This window comes from Triplophysa rosa, linkage group LG5, assembly GCF_024868665.1.
Source record: "Triplophysa rosa linkage group LG5, Trosa_1v2, whole genome shotgun sequence".
Classification (NCBI taxonomy): Eukaryota; Metazoa; Chordata; class Actinopteri; order Cypriniformes; family Nemacheilidae; genus Triplophysa; species Triplophysa rosa.
The window spans coordinates 12724502-12738818 of NC_079894.1; the positions used below are offsets into that span (position 1 = coordinate 12724502).

Here is a 14317-nt window from a genome sequence, read left to right on the forward strand (position 1 = left end):
TTTCTCTATCCGTTGTTGTTTACAACTTCGAATGGCCCGCAGGATAACAGCATTAGGAGCTGCTTGAATAATAATGTTTTCAGATTGCACATCGGCGATGATACCGCTCTCAATGTCTGGATGAAAGACAGGCGAAGAGGCTTTCAAACTTCATTGGACGTTTAGTCATCAACATTCAGCGTGGGTGAAAAAAGTTATTATGAGCCCATAAAATTTGATAAGTGCTTTGTGATCTTAAATCGATGTTTGGCTGTGTATCATTTCATTTCTCCCTTTCCATTTTGTCACACGCTCATTCTGGCGGTGTAAAAAATATCCCTGATTTCTTTCACCACATGTGAGACAATGGTGGGCCCTCTAGCCTTGTTGCCATAGTTACCAAGCAGTTTAGGCAGACAAGAATTGTGGGTGCTGACAACAGTGAATCAACTAATACTCCAGTGACCCCTCCGTTCCATCAGCCATCGCTGTTAATGGAACGTCTTAATGCAGCAGCTCAGAAAGCAGTGGTGAGATGCTGAAAAACAGCATATTTGCGGGTGTATGAATGTCTTCTATTAAATCTATTATGTTCTTGTCATTTCAAATGTGTATGGCTTTCTTTCTTCTGAACACAAAAGAAGATATTTTGAAGAATGTTGCTGCGGTACCCATTGACTTCGACTGTATAAACACAAAACCAATGCAAGTGCATGGGTACCAATGTTGTCCGGTTACCAACATTCTTCAAAATATCTTCTTTTGTGTTCTGCAGAAGAAAGAAAGTCATACAGGTGTGAAATGACAAGAGGGTGAGTAAATAATGACAACATTTTCATTTTGGGGGGAACTATCTTTTTAATGTATTTTCTGCATATATTATATTTGCTTATATCTAGGTAGATGGATGAGAAATTGGAAAATAATCCTCGATACTATTGTTAGCATTGGAAACTGGTTGTTAGGCAGATAATTAGGCTTCTGTCAGAAGCCGCTGCCAATCAAAACAGCAATTGTACGGATGCAGGACTATGATAACATAAAGCACACCTTTTGCACATTTACTTGCTATACTTCAGCACATTTCCCCCCTGAGATCTTCTAAATTTGGCTATTCCTTTAAAAAATTATGAACAATTAAAAATAGTCTAATAAGCACACAAACAAAACCAGACGTCTATTTTTGGCCCTGCAGATTCCTTTGTGTCCTTTGATAGCGCCTGTATGCTGCGTGTCAGGTGGGATAGACTGCGAGTCAGCCCGTGAACAGTTTTGACTGTGCGCTAATGGTTTTATACGAGAGCTAATCACTGCTGTGCTGTTAGCCACATGCTCGTCTCTGGCTCAGCACTGTGTTTCAGGGGTTAGCAAAATACTGGCGGAACACATGATGGCTCTTTACGAGGTGGAGGCCAGGAAGAGGGGGTCCGCAGACACCGCTAAAGAGACGATAATGACAGCCATTCACCGCAATCCAATTATGCAAAAGGGAGTCTAAACAATTCCATCATCCCCCAAATTAGATTGTCCTAACGAGATAAAGGCACCAATTAATCCTGAATTAATTTCTATAGCTCATTTTCCCAGAAAACACTCTAATATGCTAATGCAAATGAGAGACAAAAAGAGAACAGCCCTTCAGCGGGGGTTGACCAGAGTTCACTTCGTTTAGTTCCGCGGGGCGTTCCAATAAGTGCTGAGGTGCAACATGAAATTTTTAACAAAGCGAGACAAGATTGCAAACCCCAGAAGTTCAAAGGCTCTCTGGTTGACAAGTCTCGGCATAGAAGCTTGTTGTTTCGTGGTTGAAACCCCAATGTGGACATTTCTGTGGACAATAGGGCATCGCTCCGCAGCCATTGGTTTTGTGTTAAACAAAACGGCAACATTTCAGATACTTTAAAGAGTTTGTATCATTGAAAGCATGATTGTCATTTTCAAACTTTCCCAACACACATTAACAGGGTTGATCCACAAAAGTAGATATTTTGAGAAATGTCTCAGTGGTTCTGTGTGAATACAATGGAGGTCACCAACATTCTTCAAAATATCTTCTTTTGTTTTGGACAGAAGAAATAAAAACAGGTTTACATTGGAATGACATGAGGTAAAAGGGATACTTCAGGCAAGAAACAAAACTTCCCCATGTTTTACTCGCCCTCAAGGCATCGTCACTGAATATGACTTTCTTCTTGAAGAATAATGCAGTCGAAGTTATAATACCACGTATAATTTTACTTCCAAGCTCCAAAAGGTGCATCCATCGATCAAAGAACTGCTCGACAAGTTTAAGACAAATATATCCGTATTGACAGCGCTATTAACGTTAATGTCTAGCTTCCACGGCTGCGCGTGAACCAGAGGCTTGTTTTTCCGGAAAATGACGGTGAAGAAAGCTCCCGCACAGAGGAGACGGCGTAATTGGAACAAAAGGAAAAATGCCGCATTTGTCACGCCTGCGTCATTTGCCGGAAAAACAAGCCTGTGGTTCACACACAGCCGGGGGATAAGGGAAGTTAGACATTAAGGTTAATAGCGCTGTCAATATGGATATTTCTCTTAAACAAACGCATTATTCTTCAAGAAGAAAGTCATATTCAGTCAGGAGGCCTTGAGGGTGAGTATAACATGGGGAAATTTTGTTTCTTGCCTGAAGAATCCCTTTAAGTAAATGATAAAATCATTTTTGGGTGATCTATCCCTTTAATGAATTAATTCAGAATCAGAAGGAGATTTATTACCAAGTATGTTTACACACGCACAAGGAATTTGACTTGGCGACAGGAGCTTAGTGCAGGAGAAAGTGTACACATGGTGCAAACATAGTGCAAATATACATTAAGATAGAAAAAATTAGAAATTAAATAAAAACAACAATGCACTATATACAAAAAGTGAAAAAATATAACGTGTACATCAAAAGAAATAGTGAATTAACTGTAAATAACACATCTATACACTTTTTAATAAATTATATGTTGTTTTGCAAGTATCCCATTTAAATCAACACTACATTGTTGTGAGAGCTGTTATTTTCGCTATCACCACAGAAAGAAAATGAGAGCTTTCAATCATCGAAGCAAGATTCATCTCCTTCCAATTCCAGTCCAAATCAATGAACAGCAACAGACTCCCAAGGCTCCAAATGTTCAATAGAAGCATTGCTAGATGCTGCAGTGACGCTAATATTGAATCCATGCCTTCAAAAAAGATTCAGTCTCTACATAACTACCAGCCCTGCAACTGACATTGAGCTCTTGATTCAAAACAAGCCTTGTATCAGGCCTGCAAGGGTCATAACAGAGATTCTTGCACTTTGTTTTAAAACATAATGGCATTATAGATTCGGTTCATCATCATCACCATTATCATCCTCACAGTCCTAATTGTTTGCCTGCCAGCTGTCGGGTGGTGGGATAATTGAGTAATCTGACATTTTTGCAACAGCTTCCTGAAACAATCTCCCCATCAACACAGAATGCTTGTTTACATAAATGAGGTGCCTATATAGAGAAAATACATTTGGTGAAGTGGTAAAACATAGCTCGCCCTTGTCGGCTGTGAATGAGATATATATGGGTGAGTGTGTTTCTGACATTATGGCTTGTTAAAGATTTTGGCATGGTTTATAAAAACAAATAGATTATGTTTCGGTTATTCAGTCATAAACTTTTACTTAATAATAAAACCAGTTCAATTATGGATTACATTTTTAACTTCTGTGACTTTTGAAGAAAAACCATTTGGCGTGAAATGTCACCTGCGGTGAGAACATGTATTAAAAATTCATTTGTGGAGCTGTGGTGTGCCAACTTTTTTCACTTATCTTTGCTCACTTATGTGGCAAAACATTTTTACAAAGAGATTCTTGAGAGTTCTTAAAGTGATAGTTCACCTAAAGATGAAAATTAAAACCTGTATGACGTTCTTTCTTCTGCAGAACACAAAAGAAGATATTTAAATAATGTTGGTAACAAAAAACGGCGGTTCCCTTTGACTTGCATTGGTTTTGTACCCATACAATAGAAGTGAATGGGTAGTGCTATTTGTTCGGTTACCAAAATTCTTCTAAATATCTTCTTTTTCTGTTCTGCAGATCAAATAACAGTAAATGACAAAATTTTCTTTTCTGGGTGAACCATCCCTTTAAAATAAGAGAATTCTTGTCAGTCTCTTATAGGCCTACAACCATCTTATAAAGCAAATCCTTCATAAACGTGCAGATTGCAAGTCAAAAAATATATTTTATATTATTATATATACAGTACTAGCATGTTGATTCATACTATGTTGTTTTGATCTTCTTAAACACAAATAAAATCTAATAAAAATTACCAGCGAATAGTACACAAAGTATTTGGCTTTATTTGATTTGCTAATGACAGCTGCTAGTGGATAAATAATAGAGAAAGAAGCAAATCGACAGGTACCAGGCAGTCTATTGAGTCTGATTCTGATTCTAAATGCAGCTTTTCAATAAGCACTTTGGGTTTTATTGTATAGCGTTTGAGTATATTATAAATGCGAGAAACCAAAGAGACGCATAGATCAACATATCTTTATTATTTCAGTGGCATTATCAAACATTGGATAATACATTGAATAAAACTACATTTCAGACCGTGTTGCAAAAGATTGGTCGTTTATGTTTTTTTTTTGTCAATATCTGAAATATTTTTTTATTTTGTTCTCAGCTGTACTATAAATGAAATGGCTTCTATCATGTCTGTAAAAGGACCAGTTCACAACTGAAAAGCTCATCTAAAGCTTTTAGTGCACAGAACAAAAGCATTCGTCTCTGTTGCATGACCTGTGTTGTGATGGTTAAGATGAACAGATAACCACCATGCTACACATGTCAGACTGTGTGTTTATGTTTAATGGCCTATCCTGCACCTTTCTGATTCTCTCTTTCCTGGGTTTCGTTTGAGTGCCTGCTGACAAAAATAAAACACTCACACACACACATGCACACACACGCACACACACGCACACACACACACACACACACACACACGCACACACACACACACACACACACACACGCACACGCACACACCTTCTCATCCTCACTCACAGATGGTCTCTCTCCCTCTTTCTTTCTTGCTCTCCTGGAGTTATTTTTCATTACGGTGAGCCATTGCAGTAAATACGGCGCTCCTCAGACTGCGGACCTGGGCTGAACCGCTGACCCCCGCATCTCAAACTCCACTCCCAAGGTCCCTCGCCTCCAAGGCCTCCCTCCATGTGGCTGTGGTCGGAGTGCGGCCTCTGTAATTCACCCGCTTGCTAGATCGCCTGCCAGCGAGTATTGATTTTTGTTTCCCCAATCTCCTGGAGAGAGGGGAAGAAAAGATTAAAAACACTTTGTCAGTTTGGTGGGGAATAAGAATTCCACGCCGGGGATACCTTGGCGTGTGAAGGGTCAGGGCTGAGGTACATCTTTATGGCTTTAACTCCTTCCTGACTAGAGACGCTTCTTTCTCCTTTTCTTTCTCTTTGTGGTTTACTGTCGCTCTGTCGCCGTATTGTGTGTCCGAACATTTTTTGCAAACAGGACCTCATCGTTAAGTGGATAATACAGTAGATGTAGCTGCATAATGGACATGGACTTCCAGTAGTGATGAAGGGATGCTGGTGTTTGTGCAGCACTGTAAGTCAAGTCAATAATTTTGCTGGACAAACAGCGGCTGACCAGGTGTTATTCAAAGACTGAATGAGACATCCGTCTGGAAAAAGAGAGAAATGAGAAATGGATTGTGTTATCTGATTAGGGTTTCGAGTTTATTCATCTCATCTTAGATGCTAAATGAAAGATTAAAATAATTGACAAATAATAAAGTAATTGTTGTTCATGACTATTTTGGGTTTCTATGCAATATTCTGCATTAATAAGTTGTATGGTTACTTTTATTGAATAGGTATCGAGATCATTTTTATACTTTATTTATGCGATGCTTTATGCCAATTTTTGTTGTTTTAAAGTGATTGTTTATCCAGAAATAAACATTTTGTCATTTATCTCCTCATGTCATTAATTTTTTTTTTTCATTATTCTGTGGAACACAAAAAAGGTAAGAAATGGTTTTAAATCGGGGTGTCCGATTTCCGAATTACGCTTGTTTAGACAAAGTCGGGCCGAGTACCAAAACAACCTTGTAGCCAATCAGCAGTAAGGTGTACAGTGCACAGGATGGACATTAGTCGAGCCGAGCGCTGACGAAAGCGAAAGAGGGGGGTAGGGGTAGTGTTGTTTTTGGCGGCCTGTTTTAATTTTAGTTTTAGTCTAGTCTTTGTGTCAAGCTGTCATTTTAGTTTTTATTAGTTTTAGTCACGTTCATACTCTTTTTAGTCTAGTCAAGTTTCAGTTGACTAAAAGTCTGAGCATTTTAATCTTATTTTAGTCAGAATTATCCATGACTATTTTCGTCTAGTTTTAGTCGACGAAAACTGATGACATTTACTCTAGTTTTAGTCAATTAAAATTGTATTTAATCTCTTTTCAGTAATGCAATTCTATTTAATCCAGTCAGTATAGTATAAGTACCTAGTAGTATAGACAAAATTTTCTTTTAGCTAAACCCATAATAAGACAAACAAGGTTATCTTATTATATTGTTGTTACCTTATAGACTCAGAATACATCCATTCCAGACACGGAAGATGTCTGATTTGAATTTACGGCCATCGGTAGGGGTGGGAATCTCTAGGCACGACACGATATGATTCGATTACAATTCAGAGGGCTGCGATGCGATGATAAAACGATTCTCGATGCATCTTTTTCCGATTCAAATTTTATTTTTCTTGCTGTGTGACTATTAAAATCAAAGTATTTGTCATAACTCGGACCGATTTTACTTCCAATATCCTTTATTAATAAAACAAATGGAAGTGATTTCGCAAGTCAACTGGAAGGTTACATTTGCCAGCATTGCAAAGAACCAACAGGAAAAGAGTGACTGCCCTCAGTGCCCTGTAGTAGCATGCAGAATGCAGTAAATTAATGCAGACTTTTTTGCACATAGCACTGGAGCTAGAGAGGTTTAAAGTTATTATAGTTCACTTAAGTATTTTTTGTCTGAGTGTTCAATTTAACGGGACTTTTATTTTGACGGGTCTTTAGGAAGACGCTTGAGTTTTTGTGTTTGCCGATAGCTTCACTCAAACAGTAAACGCTCGTAAAATAAACTCTCAGAGCAACTCTGGAGATGAAGTTTATGTGTTCATGTCCTCATACAGAGCAGACGCAGATAAATCCTCGACCATCACTCGTGTTGTATGTTAAACTGTGCACATAATTCACTCAGACACGCAGAACAGCCAGATGACATTTATATAACAGGATTCCGCTCCACATCTAGGTTAAAGCATCAGACGAAATAACGTTATAACATTTCGTCTCGTTTCGTTTTGGTCAACGAAAATGAAGAGACATTTTAACATAGTTTTTATTTTGTAAACCACATTTAGTTTCGGTTTTATTCATCAACAATATTGCGTTATACATTTAATTATAGTCATCGTCACATGACCAGCATTTACGTTGCGTCTCGTCTCGTTTTCGTCACGTGATAAAGGTTCGTTGACGACCATATTTCGTCATAATTTTCGTTGACGAAAGCAACACTAGGTAGGGGTTTGTTTGTTTTGGTGATTTGAACATCAACAACGGCTAAGAGAAATCAGACACCCCGCCTTTAAGTTCACACAATGGAAGTCAATCGGGTCCAGTGTTGTTTGCTTACCAACCTTCTTCAAAATATCTCCTTCTGTGTTCTGGAGAAGAAAGTCATATCATGTCTTGGAATGACATAAAGATGAGGAAATGATGAAAGTATTATAATTTCTGGTGAATTATCCCTTTAAGTTTGTGTAAGTATTGAGGTTTTATGTGAGTCTTATGTTGCAAGGCGTCCTCTCCTTTAAGAACTTTTCTAATTGTTGCTAAGCGTCACTAATTAAAAATTTGCTGAACCAGAGATCTTGTTCACAATTGCTGTGATAAGAGTTTATTGGCTGAAGCAGAAACGTTTAGTGAATAAACAAATCCAAGTTGGCCACAATACTTGACAATTGTACCCGAGAGACGATTACAATTGGGAGAACCAGGTTGCTTTCTTTTTCTCAACTATTACTTTTTCACATCACAAAGCTTTTTAGTTTCGTGAAGTACTTTTAAGATACCTTGCTTCAAGTTGCCATGATGTGATTTTTTTTAGTGAAGACTACAGTATTGGTTCTAATAAAGAGGTTTTTGTCAATGTGCTTGCCACGATTATATGCCTGTTCCCCAACAATCTTCATTCCGATAGCACTGCACATTTACTGGCTTTTTGAAATGATGCTTCTTGTTTTCATCTGACATTTCTTCAATATTTGATGGGCCGTTCATCTCTAACTTCCCATCCCCCTTGTGTCTGTATTTAGCTGCTGAGCACCTTTCACCTGAGGCTAAGACATTTCGTGGTCTACCTTCCGTCGCTCCACATAGTCCATTAGAGGAAGTATTCTGTCCGCTTAAGCCCCTCCCCCAATTCCAAACCAAAAATGGTTGTGCATGATGGTCTCAGCTGCCAGACCTCATTTGGATCAAAACTTGTGTCCTGAACCTTATAACTATAACAGTTTAATGGTGAATGGTTCAGATTTCTGTGTCCTGTGTGACAGTTTCTTAAACGTTAAATTGCATGCGTTTACATTTGTACCGTATCGCACAGCACGCAATAAAATGCATTTACATTTTTGTTAACCAAAAGTTTACAGTGCATGCAAGATATACATTTCACTAGTATGTGTTTTCTTTCAGAATGTGCCACGCTCTACAAGTTGAACTACAGGTACATTGAAGCTGCATAATAAATGCAATATAAAATGTATGTCTTTGCTGTATTGTATTCGTGGCAGATTTTTAGAGGGGTGCAGATGTGGCTAAAATGATAATTTAATGGATTGCGATAACCAATATGTGCTCTTTCTTTCCATTGCTTCAGCCCTCTGAGGCTGCAGTCTGTGTGGCATTGAATGGTGTCATGACATTTATACGTGGCCGAGGGCTTTTTTTATATGACCACATTTGCTGTTTGATTCGATAGTATATTGTCTTCATATTCAGCTGTACCTTTGAAAATCCTCTGAGGGTGAACACACAGACTAAGTGCCCTGCTTAAAGGCATATAATTTTATTCTCTCATGCATATTCATTTGCTAAGCCTTGGAGCATAAAGATTTGTCACATTTAGACGCAGATTCCCTTTACATCACCAGATATATACTCTTTGCCCTGTAGGCATGGATGCTTTCTTTCTTTCTTCATTCCTTCCTTCCTTCATCCGTTCTCCTATATTCCTTGATTTCTTTCAACATTTCCTCTTTTATTCTCTTCTCTTTTCAGCACTAGCCAGTTCTATTACGAGGGCCATTGTTCCTCTGAGTCTTTATTCCTCTTTCCTGAGGCTGGCCAGGTGAGGTGTCCATGTGTGTGTCGCTGGGGACCGTGTGTGTGCATCCATGCCTGGACACGTGGCTTTGTCTTGTCCTGGCAGCCCTCTGCACACACCAGATGTTCACATACATTATCCTGCTCCTTTTGGGCCCCAGATTCCAGGGGATGCTTTCCCTTTTTGAGGCGCTCCCTATTGTTCCGGCACCATTTACACCTATTTAACAATATGACTGTTTGGTTTTAACCATTTTAAAGGGATTTTGTTTTCCTGTCTAAGAGGTCATTAGTTACGGCGATTAAAGCAGCTGCTCTGTGCGATAAATCGATTCGGTTTGTGGAAAATCATGCAGACAGATATGTAGTCTTCTGTTTAGTGTTATGTGATATCATTATGCTACATTGCAGTATAAGGGTGCTTTATGGACACAATACACATGCTCATTGACAAACCTGTGTTGCCTATATATTGTAATATTCAACATGCATTTTAATGTGTAATTATCCTGAAACATATAATTTTTATTGCATTGTGCTTCGTATGGTGCATATAAATATGTGACAAAATTAGTTTTGTCATATTTGTTGTTTTATTCTGGTAATGTCAATTAATGCTTTAGTTATTTAATTATAGTTTTTAATAAAATCAGATAAAATAGCTCTGCATATTCTGCATCAGAAGCCTCAGAATATCTATATCAGAGAGCAATATGACGAAATGTCAACACTTTCAGGCCTCACTTGGTAGATGCTGAGAAAAACCAGAGGGGTGCTGTCTCTCTCCCTCTTACAAAACACACACAAACACAGACAGACTGGCATCTGACGGCCAGGTGGAATTACGGTTAGCTGTCTTCAATGTCCACCTCGGTCACTCACTTCATGTACTCGGCAGGAATGAAAACATACGGCAGCACGAGAGGGGAAATATTTTATTCAGATTTATTAATTTAAAACTGAAGCAGGCCTGTCGACGGAGGGACAGTTCTTCTCAATCTGTCATCGTTGAAGTCACGCGTGCCTGACACCGCGATTCATTTGTCTTGTCGTCACTGACAGTCGGATTTTCCCACAGCACTCCCGCGAGGAGTCGTACAGGGATTTTCGAGACGGCGCGAAGAAAGCGAGGGTGAATAAAAGACAACACACTGTGACAAGGAACAGCCATTTCATTCATGCAAATAAGTCCCTAAAAATGCTACGAACAGCTAGAACGCCTTGAATAAATTATGAGTTAAGAGATTTTTATGGTTTCCAAAGAAGTTTATTTTAACCGGACATTTAAGCTAAGGTGGATGATGTATTGTCAAGGCTATACAAATACGTCACTGTTAGTATTTTCTCTTTCTAACCGTTGTCTTTCTCTCCCTCGTACCCTCGCCTCCCCCGACCCAGCCCGTCCAGCCCCTGCTATTTGTACGTTTGATTTGGAGCGCTGGGTCAGCACATAAACTCAGCCTGCTATCTGCCCACTGCTCTAAGTGGCCTTTTCACATGGGAGGGTGGGAGGTGCTGAGTGGCCTTCCAGTAGCATCTCTTGACATTTACAGTAGACTTCTCCCGCTCTATTCCTCCAGGCATCCACCCCGCAGCCGTAAATGAGAATGCTTTATGACAGGCCCCCTCTCCCTCTTTTCTGTGGTCAGGAGGCGCTGCATGGCATGTGTCCTCACAATGGCCTGGAAAACTGACAGCCGCGCAGAAGGATGCTCAGAAAGGGCGCATTTAAATGAGTTAAAGTTACCAAGTAACCAACGTTTCAGCAGTTTATGATGCAAAGCAGCCTTTTGCATATGAAATAGCAGGGCGACGTTGTTCTTGCTTTTGATGGGGTTTAAAATCAGTCGGACGATGGTGTTATGTGTGGATTTATAACGTGACTACCGAAGGTAACGACTGACAAAACCGAACATTTCTCCCTCACTGATGCAATGCAAAGTAAACAGGTGTAGTTGTTCTCATCCCCAAAGCTTTAAGAAAGAGCAAAATGCTGAATCAACGGCTGGCCTGTAACCCATTTAAAGCTCGATGAAAGTTTAATTCCTCCAGTCCTGTTTTAAGTCAGCGAGATGGAGAGCTTCTTAGGTTTGTACTTGATGCAGACTCAAGCTGTGTTCGGGAAGCTCTATTTCACGTTGCCTTTTATACATGCTTGGGGATACTGTGCCCCAAACAACTGAATATTTCATTGCAACCTCCCCCTGAGAGATATACTTGAAGCTTGCAGCACTGCAATGTCTCCACAACCTGGTCCGCAACAGCGATCAATAGACATGTCATGAACTTGCTTTACTCAGTCTCTGTTATTCAGTGGCATGACAAAGGTGATAAGAGTGTAATAGTCTTACTTAATAATCCTAAATGATTGACGCAGATCAACACCGAACCCATGGCGTCTGGAAATCCTTAGTGTTCTATACAATAAAAAACGCTGTCATATTTTGCAGCATGCCAATAACATCAGCTCCCCTGTCATTGCAGCCTCTTCTTATCGTGACATCACAACCTTCAGTCGTCTCCTTAACTGTGTTTTTCCTCTGGTGTGGAAGATTGCCAGTGGCGAGACTGACGGGGCAAAACAAAGTTTGCTAATATTTAATTCGCGGGGAGTTTATATGACTATTCAGCTACAGCTTTTTAAAATGTTTAAATGTTCCGGCAGCTTTGAAAAAGATGAATGTGCTTGATATCAGCGCAAGTATGCAGATCACACGTTATTAGAGGGGACAATTTAGATGAGCTGGCATAAATATGAATGAAACGAGTGAGCTAGAAAAGTGTTCAGCAGCAGCGCAATGTGCTCTTCTCACCGCTGGGAATACAGAAGTGCTGATCGGCAGGGAAAACCAAACTACTCTATATTCAAACCACTAGAGTTCAAGCATCTACAAGAGAATGTCAAATATCTGTAAGTGTGCTATTTGCTGTGTGAAGCTCATTGTACATTTAGATTGGACATTGGTTTTTTAATGTGCGAGCAATTTTTGACACTGTTGGAATGACCAGAAAATGTACAAATTGGTCTTATTTATCAAAGGGCCAATATTGGTGCCTGATGTTGCATTATTCTTTATTAATAAAAGTTATTCATTGTGTTTATGCAGCAGTTATATTCATTATTTTTTGTTCTGTTTTTTTTGTATTTCAAGACAAGTGTGCAGGATTTTTTTAAATCAATGCTCGGCACAAAAGCAGTGCATCCTGTCCTTTTTTGTTCTAAAGATGTTTGACATTGAGCTGTGTGGCTATAGCACATGATGCTGTAGAGGCTGTAGGCAATAGCTGTGAAGAGGTCAAGCAATCATTGAGGTCTGGTTCCACAGAGGAAGGTCACATAGCCTATACATCTGTTCCAGCCCAGCAGTCTTCAGATACTATCACAAGTGCAGCGCCAATTCCTTGTATCATTAACTAGTTCCTCCTCGACTTGAACTAATGAGAAATCTGATGGATCGATTTAACTTCTGCTGTGGTGTAAAAAATGTCTTTTACCGAGATCACATTTGTGCCATCATTCATCGAGAAACATCAAAATGTTTCTATTGCTAGACATTTGGCTGGTCTGGGAGTTAATTTAAAAATATACATTCTATGTTAAAACATTATTGAATTCTATACGCAGAATGAAATGAATTGTAAATCGAGGTTGTACAATTAGATTTATGCTTGGGAAAAAGTCATTTTGATCTTATGTCAACCTTGTTGGTTAGAGGCTTAATGAAGCATTCATCATCTTCCCATCAAAACAGCATTTTTGAAACAGCACTGAATGAGCTCTGAATATTATCTCCACCCGTAATGCTTTGTATGATTTATACAGTATGACGCACATAACCGCTTGCTCTCAGAAAATGATGATTTTTGTATTAAAAAAAAAAAAAGTGATATTACAATCAGTATATATCAGCAGTGCTTGTAAGTAGAGCAGGTTAAATTGGTGTCATTTCTCATAAAGAACATAATGGAAGGTGACACACCTCATATGTTGAGCGCAGTGATGAGACATTGCATGAATAGTCGGAGCCGTGCTCCTGGAATATTTGCTCCACTGATGGGTACTCAAGCATCAGAAACTGCCTTTTTAACACTCCCTTTATTGGTCCTTTCCTCAGCACCTGCAGCCAGAGCGTGACATTTCTGCCACATTCTGGGGTCCATGTCAATAGCCAGAGAATTTAATACCGTTAAATAGACCACATGGCTCAGCAAACTGCCTGTCTGATATATTTTCAGAGATACATTGAGTAGCCATGGCATGCATGGTGTTTTTCAGCAGCGTAATATGAAGGTCTTTTTAGCAGAATATTGACAATTTTGTCTGTACACAGAAAAAATAATTAGGGGAAAAATGATCTTTCCGTTTTACTTTGTCTCACTGTGCCCCTTTTAATGCACGTGTGTAACACTGGCACTTACAATGCTTTGTTTAAAATCTCTTTAAAGAGCCCAGTCATACCCATAAATGATTTAAGGCAAATGAAAATTAAGTGATGTTAATCTTTAATGACTTTGTTCATTGACAGACTAATAGTCAGAGATAAAATGGAGGTCGCGTCATAGTTCGGTGAGAAAAAAGGCAAAGCCCAATGCTTCGCGCGCGCACCATTATTTATTTTCATGTTCAACCCCTATCCATCACCGTGTTACCACCCTGTCCAGTCCCGGCGCTAACGCCACATCTTAAAGCTTATTACGGCGACTCACCTCCCTCGGAAATATGATTGACGTGTCGCAAAAGAAGCAGGGCGGGACCAAAAACACGTTCTTCCCCAATCAGCGGCGACTGGGCAGGACCCTATCCGTTTGTTTCAGCGTCGGTGGGCGTGGTGCGCGGTATGTGTCAGTGTTGGTGGGCGGCGTCTCTTGTTATGTGTCAGTGTTACCAGCAGACCTGTG

The 14317-nt window shown here is 39.5% G+C and overlaps 1 long non-coding RNA gene across 1 annotated transcript; it reads right to left on the reverse strand.

Moving 5' to 3' along the window:
* Positions 1 to 4617: 4617 nt before the first annotated feature.
* On the reverse strand, positions 4618 to 14219 carry LOC130554696 (uncharacterized). The gene is made up of 3 exons (XR_008963011.1): positions 14126 to 14219; positions 5389 to 5708; positions 4618 to 5313 (listed from the first exon to the last, which is right to left on the reverse strand). It is a non-coding gene; the product is annotated as an uncharacterized LOC130554696 (long non-coding RNA).
* Between the last annotated feature and the right edge of the window lie 98 nt (positions 14220 to 14317).